At 39.2% G+C, this 17650-nt stretch overlaps 1 long non-coding RNA gene across 1 annotated transcript in view; it reads right to left on the bottom strand.

Moving 5' to 3' along the window:
* The window catches only part of LOC116647870, a 95846-nt gene that overhangs the window by 40436 nt on the left and 37760 nt on the right, over positions 1–17650 (bottom strand). The window contains exon 3 of the long non-coding RNA XR_004302410.1: positions 7105–7239. This is a non-coding gene — a long non-coding RNA (uncharacterized LOC116647870). The remainder of the gene's footprint in view (positions 1–7104; positions 7240–17650) is intronic.

Below are 17650 nucleotides of genomic sequence, written 5' to 3'. Positions count from 1 at the left end.
GGCAATATAATGATTTATAAGAAATATATATCTGGTCATTCAGATGACCAAAATGTATTTCTCTAGTATATTCGGTCTTCATCCACAGGCCCTGAAAATGCTTCAGAACCATAAGGTGAAATGGGTGTATTATTATTAATGAAGGTGACTTTTGGACCCCATGCAAGGGCGGGGGACTGCCAGGACCAATCATATGATTAGCGAGTTGGAACTCTCAGTCTCACACCCTTGACCTCTAGGAAGGGGAAAGAGCTGGAGGTTGAATCAGCCATTGGCCAATGACTCAGACAGTAATGAAGCCTCCATAAAGAGGACAAGAGGACAGTTTTTTGGTCCTTTTTCAGAGAGGGTCCATGTTTGGGGAACCAGAATGCTTCCATGTGCCACTGAGCTGGGCCCTAAGCTCCATGAAGACAGAAGCTTCATTGTTCAGGACCTCTCCCTGTGTAACTCTCTATCTGGCTGTTGATTCGCATCCTCTATCATATCCTTTAATAAACTGGTTAACATAGTGTTTCCCTGAGTTCTATGAGCCGCTCTAGAAAATTAATTGAGCCTGAGGAGGAGGTCATTGAAACCTCCAATCTGTAGCTAGTTAGTCAGAAGCACAGGTAACAGCCTGGGTCTTGTGACTGGAGTTTGAAGTGGGGTTTGGGGGATAGTCTTATAGGGCTGAACTATTAACCCCTGGAGTCTGATGCTATCTCTGGATAGGTAGAGTCAGAATTGAGTTGAATTCTTGGACACTGGTGTCCAAGAATGCCTGATATTGTGCGTAGGGAGACCCCAACCCCCATGTTGGAACTGGGTCAGGGAACCCTGAAAGAGTAGGCATCCTGATTCAGATGTATAGTCGTCTTTTTATTGGTTTTGAAATGCCTTATGTTTTCCACTCTGAGAATCCTCTATAATAAAACATACGTCATCATACATGAAACCAAGGAGACCCAATTGGCCCAACCCAGACTTCCAATAGAGGAACACTTTCTCTGAAATATGAGCTGGTGGTCATCCACCACCTGCCTGACACCATGGCCTAAAGCTACTGCACTTTACCATTCTCAAAGGGACCACAGTGATTTTTCACTGATTTCACTCAGTCATTTCTTGAGTAGGTTGGAGAAAGGTCATCTTGGGCTTTTGTTCCTCTAGGAGTACTAACTGTGGACCTTTCCCTGTGTCAGATAATTTATAGAATTGTGAAATAGGTAAAATGGGTCTTGGGCAACTGCTTATTTCCCGTTCTTGTTTTCTTGATGTGCTTCTTCTCCCAAGATCCTCAGGACCCTGATCTGCCCTGATTTCCTTCCTCCCAATTGGCTCCATTCCATTTGGTTGGTGCATAAGGTTTATATTTTCACCTTCTTATATATAAATCTTTGGGACTTTTGTTCTCTTGGAAACACTTAAAATAGGAAAATTCATAGTAAGTGGTTGATGACTAATAATAATTTAATTATCTGTCCACATGTTCTTTACATATTAGTCGATTTTTCTACTTGAACCCAAAGATGTAAACTTGCAATGATGGAATTTCAGACATCACCAAACTTGTGGGGATTTGATAGGTGTTGGGGTTACAGTTATTCTTAGCATCCTTACAAAACATACCATCTGCGTTTCCACCTATTCTATGTAAGCATTGACTTGTTACATAGCATTAATTTGTTATGCAGTAGAAACAATTCAAACTAGAGCAAGAGCTTTGAAGAGAGCAAGCTCTGGCCTGATTCAAACTTGTGGTCACATGCAAGGGATTTAACAGAAAAGTGCTTGGGGAGTAAGGACACTCAGGCAGTTGCTTCCTGGTGGATGGTAGGTGCTTCCTGGTTGGCAGAGGATCCTCCCAGAATCCAGCTTTAGGACACACCTGTGATACTCACTTATAAAGGAAAAGGAACCATATACAATCAAGAGGGTAGTAAAGGTCTCTGAGGAGTTTCTGAGTTTTGCACATCTGTTGATTCAGGCAGTAAAACTCCTCCTCAGGACAAGTTTTAAATTTTGCTTTTATCATTTGTTTTACAGTCTGTTCCTTCCATTCTCAAGAATTCCTCACTGTAGCTGGTTGTGATGTGATTTTCCACACTGATATGAGCTCTCGCAAAGCTTCCTCTCTACTTCTTTTGGCTGCCAAGCCCCTGAGGGCTCAACTACATCCTATTGTCTTTCTTCCCTGGAATGACTGAGGGAGAGGCTTCATAGAATCTTCTGGCTAGGCTGGGACAGCAAGACTCATTCCTGGGCCTTTGTTTCAGCTTGAAATACACCACAAATTAATTGGGCCGATGCAGGTAATTAAGATAGTCACTTGGATTGTGTGCCTCTCCTCTGAAAAATTTCTGTAAGTTGCCAGATCTAAGCTTGGTGTATTGAAATGTTAATGATCCATGCCCTTAAGAAAAAAAATGTTTCCTACAAATGGGAATTCATAGCTAAAGAAAATGTTTATAGACTGATTAGCACTCACACTGTAGTCTCATATATTGCTCTCAGTAATAAATAGCTCATCATAGCATAACATATGTCACAAATAATTCAATGCCAAACTTTGTGTAGCCACCTACTGTTACAGTGACAATAATTTTAGGTCTCTAAAGTGGTCTTGTGGCAAAGAAGGAAATATTCTGGGGTATTTTCTGGACCTGCAATCAGGGAAGACTAAACTTTGAGTAGAAACAAATAGTTTGAGGAAACAGGATAACTTGAGTCTGTTAGAAAAGGAGACACCAGTAAATACAGTAGGATAATCAGGGTTCTTCAGCATTCTCTGCTGGTGGTTACGATTCTTTAGTATGACCATGTTTGTGCTTATAAGTCTAATAAATCATGATATTGTCTGTTCTACTAAGAAGGACCAATGGTATTTCTTCTCTTGGCCCTTCATTGGGCACAGATCTCCTGCATTTCTTATTTTAATTACTTTTTGATGCACATGCTTCATTTCTGATCTTAATTTTGATAGTTCTAATCATGAGCTGGTTGCGTGATCCTTACTCCTCATTGATCCCTTAGATTTAGAAGTCAATTTGGGGGTGTATCCTACCTGACTGCCAATTCCCACCACAGTAGCTCAGGAGAGGACCCTAGTCTTCTTCCTCTGACAGATGAGTGTTCTTTAATTGTGCCCCAAAGCTTTTCCTGTGTTTCTCTTAGAATACAAATTACTCATGGTTGGAGAAGAGTATTAATGTGCATATTTAAAATAACCACTGTTGATTTACATATTAATGATAAGTACACTGATTTTTCCACTGAAGTTTTTTTTTTTTTTTTTAAGATTTTATTTATTTATTTGACAGAGAGAAAGACAGCGAGAGAGGGAACACAAGCAGGGGGAGTGGGAGAGGGAGAAGCAGGCTTCCCGCTGAGCAGAGAGCCTGATGTGGGGCTCGATCCCAGGACCCTGGGATCATGACCTGAGCCGAAGGCAGACGCTTAACGACTGAGCCACCCCGCCGCCCTTCCACTGAAGTTTTTTTACATCTTTTTTTAAGTTTGTTTTGAAGTGGATCAGTAGGTGGAAATGTTTGCAATTAAACACTTAAAAAATAATTTTTTAAAGTGTTTTATTTATTTTTTTTAGTAATCTCTATAGTCAATGTGGGGCTTGAATTCATGACCCTAAGATCAAGAGTTGCATGCTCCACCGACCCTGCCAGCCAGGCACCCCTAAATGTTTAAAAAATAGTTTGAGCTAAGCAGAGCAGATCAGTGCTACCTGAAATTTGATAAATTTGATAATTTTCTATATTCATGTAAACATCACCCAAATCAATACATATAGAACATTTTCATCTACCCCAGAAAATTTCCTTTATGCCCCTTCCCAGCCAATCTTTCTCCAAGCAAATATTGATCTGATTTCTATATGATAGATTAATTTTGCTTATTCTAGAATTTCATATAAATAGACTCATATAGTATATACTCTTTGTGTCTTATTTCTTTCACTTAGCATGAAGATTTTGAGATCCATCCTTGCTGTTGTTTGTGACAGTAGTTTGTTCATTTTAAATTGCAGAGTTTATTTAATTTATGAATATATAACAATTTATTTACCCGTTGATGTACATTTGTGTTGTTTCAATTTTGGCCCTATTATAAAGAAAGCTGCTATAAACATTCATGCATGAATCTTTTTTGTAGACTTACTTTTTCACTTCTCTTGGATAAATATCTAGAAGTGGAATTCTTGGGTCACTAATTAGGTATATGCTTAAATTTACAAGAAGCTCTTCGTCTGTTTTGCAAAGTGACTGGACGCTCCCACCAGCCCTGTATTACAGTTGTAGTTGCTCCCAATCTTTGTAACACCTGCTGTTGTCAGTCTTTTAAATTTTAGTCATTCTAATGGGTATGTGATAATATCCGTAAAATACTCCTTTATGGTTTTAATTTGCATTTCCATGGTTTCTAATAAGCACTTTTATATATGCTTATATATGCTTATCAGTCACTCATGCTTCTTTTGTGAAGTGGCTACTCAAATAACTTGCCCATTTTCCATTGGTGTGTGTGTGTCTTATTACTGAGTTGTAAGTGTTCTTTATATATTTTGGATAAAACTCTTTCCTCAGATCTATGTAACGCAATCATTTTCCTCCAGAGAGCTTTCCATAAGTTGTCTTATCTCTGTTCATTGTTCCTTGGTCAGCCTTGTGGAGTCTTCCTCTAAGCACACGTAGCCAAAGACATGAGCAGACCCTTGTGCAGATTTCTGAGACTCTTTCTGTTGTAGATACCTCCTTTCTGGTACTCAGCAGCACAAATTTCAACCACCTCAGCCTCTCCCAACTCTGATCTTTGTCTTTTTGGCTCAAGGAGACCCTTGGGTCCTGCTTTTCCTCTCTTATTACACCATGATTCCATAATTGCCTCTGGGCAGAAAGCCAGGGTGATCACAAGGCTCACCTTATTTGTTTCCCTTCTTGCAGGGATCAGAGTCTTGTAATACCTGTTGCCAGTGTCTAAAGGCTGTTGTTTCACATATTTTGTCCACTTTCTTTCTTTTTTTAAAAAGATTTTATTTATTTATTTGACAGAGAAAGAAAGTGAGAGCAGGAACACAAGCAGGGGGAGTGGGAGAGGGAGAAGCAGGCTTCCCGCTGAGCAGGGAGCCCCCATGTGGGGCTAGATCCCAGGACCCTGGGATCATGACCTGACCTGAAGGCCGATGCTTAACGACTGAGCCACCCAGGTGCCCCTTTTGTCCACTTTCTTAGTTGTTTATTGCAGGAGGGCTAGTCTGGTACTAGTTATTCCTGCCTTCATAGCTGGAGGCAGGAACTTTAAGAAGTTACTTGGAAACACAAGAAAATGAAATAGAAAAGTAACAGATTAAGGGATTTCAGAAAATGCAATTGAATGTAGCATTAGTATGCTAAAGATACTTGACCAAGAGATTACTGAAAGTTTTACACCTTATTTTTCTCACATTATAAGGAATGATTCAGCCTACTCTACTGAAAGAGTTACTAGTTTGTCATTGTACTACCAACATATTGTGGTTTCGTAGCTGCTTACAAAATTAAAAAAAAAAAATCCCAAAATCAAACAAACGTTAAGCCCTACAACTGAGCTAATAAAATAATCCTTTTGTCACTTCCTCTGGGATGCCATCATTCCTTGGTTGAGCATATTGCGTCCTATCCCTTCATGTACCTTTCTATCTTTTCCATTCTCCTACAGACCTACCTACACTGCATTCAGAATCCGGAGTGTGAACAAGGACCAGATGTATAGTCATGAAAAACAACTTTTTCTACTTGATGATGATAAGACTATAACCATGCTAAGTGATTTACCTCATTTAATTCTTGTAACAGCTCTGAGACAGAAGTATGATTTTTGTGACCTTGAATATCTTGTGGAATCATTTTACACCTGAGCTTTCTTATGGGTAGAATGAGATAGTAAACAGAAAAGCAAGGGGGGAGCCCAGTTCATCAGATTTCAGTGTGGGCTGCTTGTACGCAGTTTAGGAAGAATTCTCAGGAACTTCTGGCTAACCACTGTCTGAACATGCATTTGAATATGTGTAATACAACATACATGTGTTTCTTTTAAAGCCCTGCTCACGTGGCAGTAAAATAATTTCAAAGGAAGTTCTAGATAAAAAAGGTAAGAAAGGCAAACACAATGAACTAGAAATTTCTTTAAAAGTTAGGTTAATAGAAAGTGGGTAACCAGTTTGGTAAATGACATAACAGAGAGTACGGAGCTGAAAACCATATGCCTGTAAATGAAGATATTAATAAAAATGAGCTGATTTGTGCTAATAAAACACAGTAAATTTCAGGTACTTGGCACCAAGGGGGGCATTCAGCAAGGCAGGCGTGAAGGATAAGGTGTAAAAAACTAAAATCTGGCTCCCAACCTTCTCTTACCACATTCCTACCCCTATCCCAACAGGAGGCAGGGGGGTTACTTTCTGGAAAATACTAAAAGGAACTGGGAGTCAAGAGTAATGCTTATGCTGTAGATGAAAAACATGGGACAAGTTTCTGGACCTCTGCTGTGGTGACAAGTTTTCTGCAAGTATATCCTGGTAGCAGATTTATTCTCACAAAGCTACTCAACTATCCAAAGAGATGTTGAGGAGAAGAAATTATCGGAGAGCTAATACAAGAAAATGTTCCGGGACAGTCATTTGGAACAGTTAGGTTTTTATGGGTCATGCTTTTAGGTTTTGTTAGGCAAGAACAAAGCAGCATGTGGGTCAGGGTGGATCTTGCCCTACTTACTCTACCTGAGGACTCATGAACCGTGAGGTTTTCTTTCCGGCTGGTGGGAAAAGGCCCCAGATGAGCTCTAGAAATTGTTCCTCCTAACCCTTGTAGGTGTTTCTTTCCTCAGCCTCAGGTAGTTTTCCCCAGTGTATTCACTGAACAGCGAAAGACTTTTAATCCCTGGAGCTCTCTGCTCCATACATTGCTATTCTTTTAAGGGCTCTGCTCTGGAAGCTCTAGCTGCCCTGACGGACCCCCCATTCCCCCACCAACCACTTCTGACTCCTCAGCTCCAGGAGAATGCTAAGCTCCACCTGGCTACCCCTCCCTGCAGGGCGCCTGGTCAGTAAGATGAGTAAACCACAGGACTCACCTTGTTGTTTCCCTTCTCTTGGGATTCACTGTCCTTCATTGACTGATGTCCAGTATCTTCAAAACCACTGTCTCATGCATTTTTGTCCCACTTTTGAGAGCGTGGACCAGAAGTGGAACTCACACAGGTAAAACTCTGGCAAAATTAAAATTACATAAAAAATCATGGTCTCAGTCACTGTTAACAAATCCCAGTCTTCTCACATACAGGTGATGCTCCACGGTTTTCATGGAAGAGCAACAATATGGGTCTCTCCCAATAATTTTAGCTAGAGGATAGTCTCCTCTTTCTTTTTTACACGTTGCTATGTTTTGAAGGAATTACCATTCTCCTCTAAGTTCATCATATGATGTCGAGGAGGAAGGAGACAGGGTTCCTCACCATCTACCTGGATGATTTTCAGGTAAGGCATCTAACCTCTCCGATCCTTAGTTTCTTTGTGGAGTGAAGTCAGTATTATCTACCTTGCAGTCATTATGAGGATTAACTAAGATATTTGTAAGAAAACTAGCACAGAGCGTGATTCATTATAATTTTCATAAATTATAGTTTATTTTTAAGAATATCAATAAAGGCAATATAGTAATAGGTCTGTTGTCTTGCACACGGTCTTACTGTCAAAACCTACTGGCTGTTTATGTGGTTGACATGTCTTAACAATTTTCCTAGGTAATATAGTTGGCTCCTGAAGCACATTATGTTTTAGTAATCCATTTCTCACGAGCAACCAAGGCACATAACTTGGCACACAAAGAGGGGAGACCAGCAATGAACAGAGCAGTCTGCCCCAGTGATGCCTGTGGTGATTTGCCTGTCTGACAGTCTCAGATCCAGGCCAGGGGCAAGGAAGTACATTGCTTTCTGTGTCTCACAAGCCGAAGGCGAGCAGCTGGAGACACACATCCATGGCAGAAGATCAGCTGCTTTAGCAGCTAATTAATGAGGGGAACTATGCATGACATTTGGAAAGTTCCTAAGTGAGCAATACTGTGGTGAGAAGCTGAATAACATCCGTACGCTATCTGTCACATCGCTTGTGTTCACTTCTTCTGGCCTGGCCTTAGCACACTGCATAAATCTACAGCTGCAGGAACCAAAATCTCATATAAAACTGAAGGATTTATTTTGAGGTATTGAAAGGTTTATAGCTGCAAAAGTTAAAATTTGCCGAATCGGCATTTGGAGGACTCTCCCGTATGCCTCACCCCTTTTGGCTCTCCGATTGTGTTCTCTGAATTCCTGTCTCCACAGGGAGACAAGAGAGCCAGGGGAAACCAGTGACGTGGATGGAATTGTCCAGACTTTACCCACTCTTGGCACTAGTGGCTTCATATTTCAACCTAAAGTAGTCCTTGAAAGCTGTCATTATGATGCTAAGACCCATACACAAGAAATATAAAACAATAATTCCATTCTGTTCTGGTGCCTGATTGCATTTTGGATTCCAGAAACTTCCGCCAGTTTTCACGTATTTTAGAGTGCAGTGTTCAATTTTCAATGCCCACTTTCCTGCATCTTTACTGTTTGGTGGGAACCAGTCGGAAGCTGGCTTAGGTCTTTAGTCCTCTCATAGAATAAAAATCTGAGTTATTACTCCTGTATTTAATCAAGGATTCAGCATTTCCTCTTCTGGATTCTGTACATCCTCCCTAATGACCTCCTAGATTTCTGGCTTATGGTCTGGTTCATTTCTCGAGCTAAGAGGGGTAGGTCTTCAAGTCTTAGAATGCATGAAAATGGACTGGGTATCTAAATATTAAAATAATAAGAACTATATGTATATATGAAATGCCATTAAGACAGAAGGTTGGAAGGAGTACGACACATTGGTAAGACTTATCTTGTACCAGTTCACTGACTTTCCCTACAAATGTGAGGGAAAAATTACTTACCTTAATCGTTTCATCTGTAACGGGCGGAATATCCAATCTGTAAGTTCATAATGACACATGCCCTATCTATCGTCCAGGCATTTTGCAGAAAATCAGTGAAATAATATATACAGCCTTGAAAGCTGTAGAGACGTTAAAAGTATCAAACGTCATGGCTAACTGGAATGTCATTTCACTTGCTTGGCCATTGCCGTTCTTCTCACCTTCTACCTGCCTCCCCCCAAATCATTAGCTGTCCCCTCTTCCTTTGCTCCAGCCCTCCCCCATCCACGACATGAGAAAGCGTCCTTCCGTGAAGACTTTTGGAGTTCCGTTAACGAGTACTGTCTTACACGTTTCTGGGGCCATTACAGCACTTCTCAGGGTCCCATATTCACAGAAATAATTCCAGAGGTGTGTTTGTGTTGGATCAGTCCTGACCCCAGAGTGCAATAGTAGCAGGACGTGACAAGTGGAAAAGGCCTTTAATCTGCAAATGAAAAGTCTAAAACTGGCCCCTGGCTGCCCCCTACTCTGGTGGTCTCTTCTGGGAATGGGCTCACTTTTTAGCTGAACTACAGCTCTTTGGGCTCCTCTACAGAGTAAGCATAGTTGAGCTGTGTAGTTGCTAAGAAGTCGAGGAATCACTGTTTTGCAGGCATGCGCATCTGAACTCTGCAAGGGCTTGGTGTTTTCTGAGATCTCCCTTATCCTGTAAGAAGAGAAATCTTTTTTACCCCTCTCTGCCCAATGCCAGGTCCAACAGCTGTAACTATTTCATTTTTAATTTGCTCCTTGCAGCCTTGTCTCTGCTTAATCCATTAAGACAACTTTGAATGTTCCCGGCTCATATATTTATAAAGGGGGAAAAAAATGAAGGGAAAAGACTTTGAAAAATGGTATCTAAATTGTAGCCAAATGTACTCAGAACTCTCCTAGGTTAAATTGCAAATAATTTTCTTTCAAACATCACAAACACTCTCTCTAACTTAACAAATTGGACCGAGGGGTTTCATTGCTCTCGGAAACATGATTCATTCTCTTTTTTTCTCTGTCTGTTCCTCCTTCTCTCTCTCCTCCCTCTCACTTTTCCTTCTAGAAACGTTCTTCTGGCTGTGTTTTAGCCACATTGCATTATCTCTAGGCTTCCTTCCTGGAGCTTCCATGAATAATTTGCCTGTCTGGTGAGAGAGCCATTTTGGAGACCAGCCCCATCCTCGACTGTGCTGGGAGAGGGGAGGGGTGGGGAAGAAGGGCCGGCTGCTTTAAATCAATCAGTTGACACTAATCTAATGTCTAATTAGCTCTGGGTGGGCGTGTGCTTTGATTATAGGAAGTGCCTCAGGCAGTGGCTGGCGTTTGAAGGGCTGCTCCATACATATCAATCATCCTTTGACAAGGAGAACTGGAAGGAAAAAAAAAAAAAAAAAACAACAAAAAAAAAACGAAGGGGGGCCCGTTTCTCTGTGTCATCTGTTGATTATCTGTTTCCAATGGTCTAAACCAATGCTTTGAAGCTCATCCGTTTGCTCTTAGCAATGAGCGCTTGACCACAGAGAGAGGCAAGCTTTCTAAAGTCGGCTAAAACTGCCAGTTGGGTCAAATAATTACTTCCCGTGTCATGAAATACCTAATCATATCTAGTAACAGTTATGTGCTTTTAAAAAATCCTTTAAGGTAAATGCAGAAGCTCTACATATTCCGCTGAATCCTAAAAATGGAACAATTCATTATTATGGAATTGTTCCTGTTGATGGCTTACATGAAATGATTCGTGATTGGACAAAAGTGACAAGATCTTTAAATAAAATTTACAAAATTGCTTTTATTGAAAAGGGTATGCCTATAATTATTTTCTGATTGTTTTATTTTCTTTCTTTCTGTACTTAAGTACACTCTTTTCGAGGGATGGGGGTTTAAAAACTTTACTAGAAGTAGCCACGGTATATTTAAATGCTGCTATTATTTCTAGTAGAAAGGGAGGAGGCCAGTCTCATTTTCATTTGTTCTATGTGACCCAACCTTATATAACGTTGATGAGGTCAGAATTAGTAAGGCAGTTAGGGTGCCTTCCAGGTTTTAAACAAAGAAAAACACATCTAACTGAGGAGTTAATTTTATTCTCATTCTTACTGATCATGAGATTGAAAGAGGTATTTTAAAACACTGTTTTTATTTCAGATCTATTTGATTTGCTTTTCTGTGTGCTTTTATTTTTCTAATGGTTCCAAGCTGTTGAATCTGTTGGGCACAAGAAAGTCGAGTCACATAAAAGTGATACTTCAAGAGATTCATGTGCAAAGCCTGGTTAGAATACAGTCTGAGGCTCTGTAGATGAACTGTCAGGTTTAAATCCTGGCCATGCTACTTACCAGCTGTGTGACCTTGGGCAAGATACTTAACCTTGGTAAACCTCACCTGCAAAATGGAAATCACAGTAGTGTCTACTTCACAGGGTGATTATGAAAATCAAATAATATGATGCATGTGGAGTGTTTAGCACATGGTAAGCACTTAATAAAATGTTAACTATTATTGTTGGTGTACAGAAGTGAATATTTTCCCAACAATATTGGCTAAGTTTAGAAATCCACAAAAAGTATGTCTGTCTTTGGAGGCAGAGACTTGCAAAGGAAGATCTCCTAAAATGTTATATGAGGTGTTAAGCATGATACTTACACCACTGTCTTGTATATGGGCATTGTGGGCTTACAGAAGCACTGCATTCTTGGATGTAAAATAAAATACTTGTTAAGATTATGACCCACTTTGAGTTAAGGTATGCATTTCTTAAGAATTTTCATAAGGTTAAACTTTCTTATGATATGTGAAGAAATTCTGGTTTGACAACTGTATTAGAAAATTCTCATTGGAATGTTCATGGGAATACCTCTTGCTAAGTTCAAGAAAATGTTCCTTCTCCCTCTCTTTAACACAAGAGAGAGTAAGGGAAAGACAATGATGTATGTGTTGTAAAAGGCACTAGCTCACTCTTTTACACTCTAGAATTTAATGCTTTCAAATTTTGTCAAAAATTTGAAATAAACATGATATACAAATGACTACATTGTACATTTTTTCTTTTACATTGTTTCATTTTATCAACATGATACATTTTAGAAATTTTGTGTTAACATGAAAACTAATATTTTTTAGTATAAAATTATTCCTGTAAACTTTGTTTTTTCAAAAATGAGAAAACAATATCATGAAGATAATTCTGATTTCTTCCCTCAAAGTATTTTGTGGATAACCATAGACTCACTAGATGATCAAAAGTCAGATAAGGAAGTTGTCAGAAGCATAAACTCAGGTGATGTGTTTCCAGGTTTCTTACTGAAAGATGGTTGAGGCTTCATTACTCTGGACAAATTTTGAAAAGAGCAGTTAAAGGTAATTAAAAAAACAATTGCCATTTGTGTAAAAGTGCAGAGACATGCTATTTCCTGACTTTCAATTACTTACAGTAACTTAAAAAGTAGAATAAGAGATTGCCAATAAAGGTCCTGTCCAATCATTTCAATTTTAAGTAAGAGAAAAATAATAATGATGCATAATCAGCATATTATATAGTGAATATTTTAATCTTCCAAGGTTGTAGATTCTGGGTTTTACATATGTAATTGATCAGTAAATCTGTAATTTTTTCAATATAATGAAAATGAAATATGAAATGAAGCATTAAATGGATTTGCATCACACACATCAAAATCTGCATTATTGGTTTCGGTCAGCAGAGTGCTACTTTATTTTTATAACAAATCAAAATCCAAAAAATAGCAAAGAGGAAAAGAACAAGCCTTGCCTTCCAAAAGCCCCTATCACCTTTTGTTCTTGGTAAACTCGGATATAAAAACCCTAGCTAAAATCAAGACTCACACCGCCCTCTTCTTCTGAGGTGAACACAATACGTGGCGGGCGATAGATAGTTCTCTGCTACTGTGGGAACATGTTTTTAAACTGTGGTGGGAGAGATTTCGTCTAGACTGTAGAAAACACTCTCTACATGAGGGTTATGTGTCATGGGAAAGCACATTACAACAGGGGCTATAGAACTTCCTGCTCTGGGAATTTTATAATAAGAGCCAGGCTGGTGTCATTTCACACAAGACCTGCCCGGAGGTAGGGGAATGGATAAAATGACCTTTCCTGCCTCCTCCAAGGGCTATGACTGGTTCTTAATGAAAACCTGGTACCAAGGACTAGTTCGGTATGGAACAATGCTTTTAAGGCCAAAGTTTAATTTCATAACAGCAATCGGATACTGTAGATAGCTGGATTGCACTCTTTGGAGATGGATAAAATGACATGGTCTTTGGAGCTCATCCCAAGGGGCACTTTAAGGAATATTCTCTGGGAACTGCATCCTGTGCTGGCAAAGGCATTACTTGATGATTTAATGGGTCTTTTCCATTTCCAGGTCTTATGATGTATTATTACCACCATCGAGCAGTTATAGTCTCTGCATGGTAACAGACACCAACTAAACAATTTGGCCATCCAACTTCAAAATTTGGTCTTGTTTCATTGCTGCACAGTTGTTCAAGACGGTAGCTGCTAAGCTTCTTTCCCCTCTCCTTTGAATGTGTGTTCTTCGCTGTTGTCATTAAGATCTGTATATAGAGTTACCCAATTTTAGTCTGCATTCCAAGGAGATTGCTGTGAATATTTATTGGTATTGCAGCCTATTCTCTTGGAAGTTAAAAGTCCTTGGAGCCTTGGATCTCAAATCTACTTAACCTGCACAAAAGTAATAGATATGGTCTACTTGGGGATACCAAATATGAATAATTTTGAATTAGGGTGTGTGTGTGTAGCTGGTTCATACCAGTAGTGCTCAATGGGCCATCCAAATAAATGCTTATACTGTTGCCTTCTACTGATTTTTTTTTTTTTTTTTTTGATTCTTGATTCTGACATGCTGTAGCTCTGAAAAGAGATAGGATTGCTACACTTACTATTGAAATAGGCCACTGGGCAGGCTTTGGGAGGGAGAGAGGTACAAGGAAGCTTTCTGGCTTCCTTTTTGTATGTGGTCATGTTGAATGCTGGCTACTTTGACTTCTTTTCTGCCGCTACTGAAACAGAATAAGGTGGTACACAATGGGCACGGCAGGGAGGGAGGGGCCACGGGCGGCTCCCCGCGGCAGGTGCAGGCAGCATGGCCACCACTTTCCCACACGTATCAGTGGGTCCCAAGTGGCCTTGTGCACTCTGAAAATGAAATAAATGGCTGTGTGGATCAGGTGTCCGCCAATGAGAAGTTGGAGGCAAAAAAGCAACAAGGAGGTGGATGCAGGGGGTGCGGAGGGGTGGAGTGCAGTGAGAGGGGTTGTTTGTGTCCTTGCATCATTGTTATTCCATTTCCAAAGCTTGGATGTGAAATTCTATCTGTGTTCTTTTGCTTCCAATAATCATGCTCCACTGAGGTACTGAGATGGTATTTGGGTGATGAACACAGAGAAGTTCCATTGTTCCTCCCTTCATCTGTGCTGAGGAGCCGCCGGTAAGTGTCTTCAGGTGGAACTGGAAGGTTCCTAGGGAGGCAGACACTCTACAGAACCTGGAATGGGGCTCCTACCAGCAGTCTTTCCTTCTGTGCCAACACCTCCGCCCTCTACCTCATATATCATTCATATTTAATGGACTGATAGTGCCTGTCATATCCTTAAAACTGACCTGAAACTGTGATACTCACTTGGAACAATTTGAGATCAGACAAGTAGAAGACATGTTTGTGGTTAAGGAATTATTTTCAGGGGCCTGTCAAAGTGTTTCCATATGAGGCTAATGCCATTTTCCTAAGGAGCAAATGCAAGAGACACAATAAATATTACTTCGTTTCCTTTTGGTCCATTAAAAAAAAAAAGAAGGAAAGAAGGCATTCACAGGGAGATTTTTCCAAGAGCAAGTAAAATGTACTGTCATCTAAGCAAGTATTTTCTTTTTTTTTGCCATTTTTTGGGGGGTCATTTTTTTTCAGATGAGGTTTGTGTGGGCATCTCTAAAATATCTATGTTTTAATTCATTTTTATTTTCTACAGAATGTGGTAGGGCGTGTATTCTCATAATTCCCTCTCCAGGCTTCCTTGTTTGATCTCTAGAATATATCTCTTGCTTCAACCGCATCTAACTACATCCTCATTACCAGAGCTTTCATAACCCCTTGGTACCTGCTACTCCGTATGTGGAGTCCTTTTTTCCCTTTTCTCTATTTGGTGGCTTCTTCTCATTTTCCAAGACTCATGTCCCTTCCGGTGTCAAGCCTTCTCCGACCCCCTCAGGCATAATGTAAGTATCCTCTTTGTTGGCCTGCTGCTTCCCAAGAGCAAATGCAATGCATTAATGCACGGTAATTATTTGTGAATATGGCTGTCTCCTCCCTGGGTGATGAGTCTGTCTGGAGCAGGGGACATTTCTCCTTCTTTAATTCCATCACTGTCTGATGTGGTGCTCCATAAATACTGATTGATGAGTCCAGGGCTGAATAGGGCTTTCAGAGGTTAGGATGAGCTTGAAAGATGGACTTCTCAATCCCCTTTAATGATTTGCCACGGATGAGCATTAGAGCCCAGATTTATGAAGGCAGTTCCCCATATTAGGAATTCTTCAATTAGGAATTCTGTAAGAATTCCTTTCTTAGTAATAAGCATTTTATGTGATATGTAAGGTTGATGTCAGATTTACAGTCTGACTTTCTTGTATGTATTTGGTTGCATAAAACTGATGATGATGGTGATGATGATGGTGATATGATATAATAACAATATCAGAGCTGACACTGAGTGTTTAACATGTGCCAGGCTCTATAGCAAGAAGCTTTATATATATAATCTTATTTCATGCTAACAAGAACACTGTAAGTTATATATTATTATCCTCACGTTATTTGTGAGGAAATAGAGCCAGAGAGTGTTTAAGCGACTGGATACCACAACTAGGGAATAGTATGGTCTAGATGTGAACCTAGGGAGCCTGGTTCCAGAGCGTTACACAGGTGTGTTAGTGTAAAACAAGGGCCATGAGAAACAGTGGAGAATGATATAACTGTCCTGGGTAGTTGAAAGGATTCAGCCTGTGATTTCTTGCTCTACTAGAATTTGAAAGGCATTGAGCGGTTTCTATTTCCATATAACCCGTAAATTTCTTCTGCTCCTCCAAGAGTTCAGAAAGATGTTGACTGCATATCCTGGACCAGTTGGGATCTCCAGACTGAGTGAATCGGTTCAGCTGGGATTCTGGTTGTGTATCTAGACTTAGAAGAAACTTGGAGGATTAAGTGGTTTTCTGGAAAATGTGGGCCAAAAACCACATTCACCCCAAATTGCTGTATGAATGAAACACATGGGTTTTCTTTGTGTTTTTTGAATATTCCAGTGGTGGCCTCAAGCTTCTATTTCCCTGTATTTGTGTGGAGTCAACCAAAATAGCTTTGTACAAACAACAAGAAGTATGAAAAAGCATATGCACCTTGTCACTGCTTTGCCAGTTGGAAAAACTCTTAGGACACATGCACAGCAACAAAAACAGTGGCTTTGGGATTGACCAGCTTTTAATATGCTAAAGGTATTGCTTATTCCAGAGTGCCACTGTCTTATATTTACTTTTCAGTTTTGCATTTTCTCATTAGCCAGTATTTTAAGCATTGCATTTTTCTTCTTTTCAAATAGAAAATATCAAATTATATTCTTCAAAGATATTTTTAATCGTATTTGATGGTCAAATGTGCCACATTCTAATAAGGAGGGAGAATAATTTTGGCTTTAAGTTGGTAATATCATATTTCTGTGGTTGACTATTAGAAAATTTCTAATGTATTTCTTCATCTTGTATTTTTAAATTATTTGAAGTTTGTGAAAAGTTTATGGAAATGTTGAACAGAAAGGTAAATCTCTTTCCCACAACCATCACTAGAACTCATTCTAAAATGGACATCAATGGTCTACATCTGTATGTCAGTTATATTTTTCTGGGGCACAGAAAATATATATATATATATATTTTCTGTGAAAATATATTTTTCTGAAACTGCTCAATGCTATATATATATATATATATATATATATATATATATATATATATATAGTTTATATATAAACTATAATAAAATTTTATCTTATTTTTTACTTACTAGTTTTTTTTTTTTCAGATGACACAGAAAATGAGACAAGATTTTTACTATGTTGTAGTACCGTGTTTGATCTCAAATATTTCTCTCCTTTTAATCATACTGATCTACCCGGATTTAGAGAGACTATTGGTAACAAGGAAAGATTTGAACATGACTAGTGGAGAGTAATCGCAGAGTTATTAAAAAACATTTGTATGGAAAAGCATTCTTAGTGTTTTCACAAGCATATTGGAAAAAAATACCAAAGAAGTTTTTAAGGAATGAATCTATCTTTATCTGATGTGGCTAAAGATTTGTCCCTGACTAAACTCTGTCAAAGCCACTTGCTGATGTCAATCCATGCTAGGTAACTTTGACATTTTTACTTATTTAAACATTAAGAATACTCAAAATATTTAAAAGTATATATATTCTAAGGCTTCAGTAAGTTAAAAGGGTCTAGCATGACTCAGGAATGTTGCCATACTGAGTCTACTTAAAATGACTGACTCATAGAAATTAACATTAGAAGACAATTAAGATAAGTAAATGTCTATTTTTTGTA

Source organism: Phoca vitulina, unplaced genomic scaffold, assembly GCF_004348235.1.
Source record: "Phoca vitulina isolate PV1807 unplaced genomic scaffold, GSC_HSeal_1.0 scaffold41, whole genome shotgun sequence".
NCBI classification, from domain to species: domain Eukaryota; kingdom Metazoa; phylum Chordata; class Mammalia; order Carnivora; family Phocidae; genus Phoca; species Phoca vitulina.
Note: the sequence above shows the minus strand (reverse complement) of the source record. Positions and strands in the feature narration are given on the sequence as shown.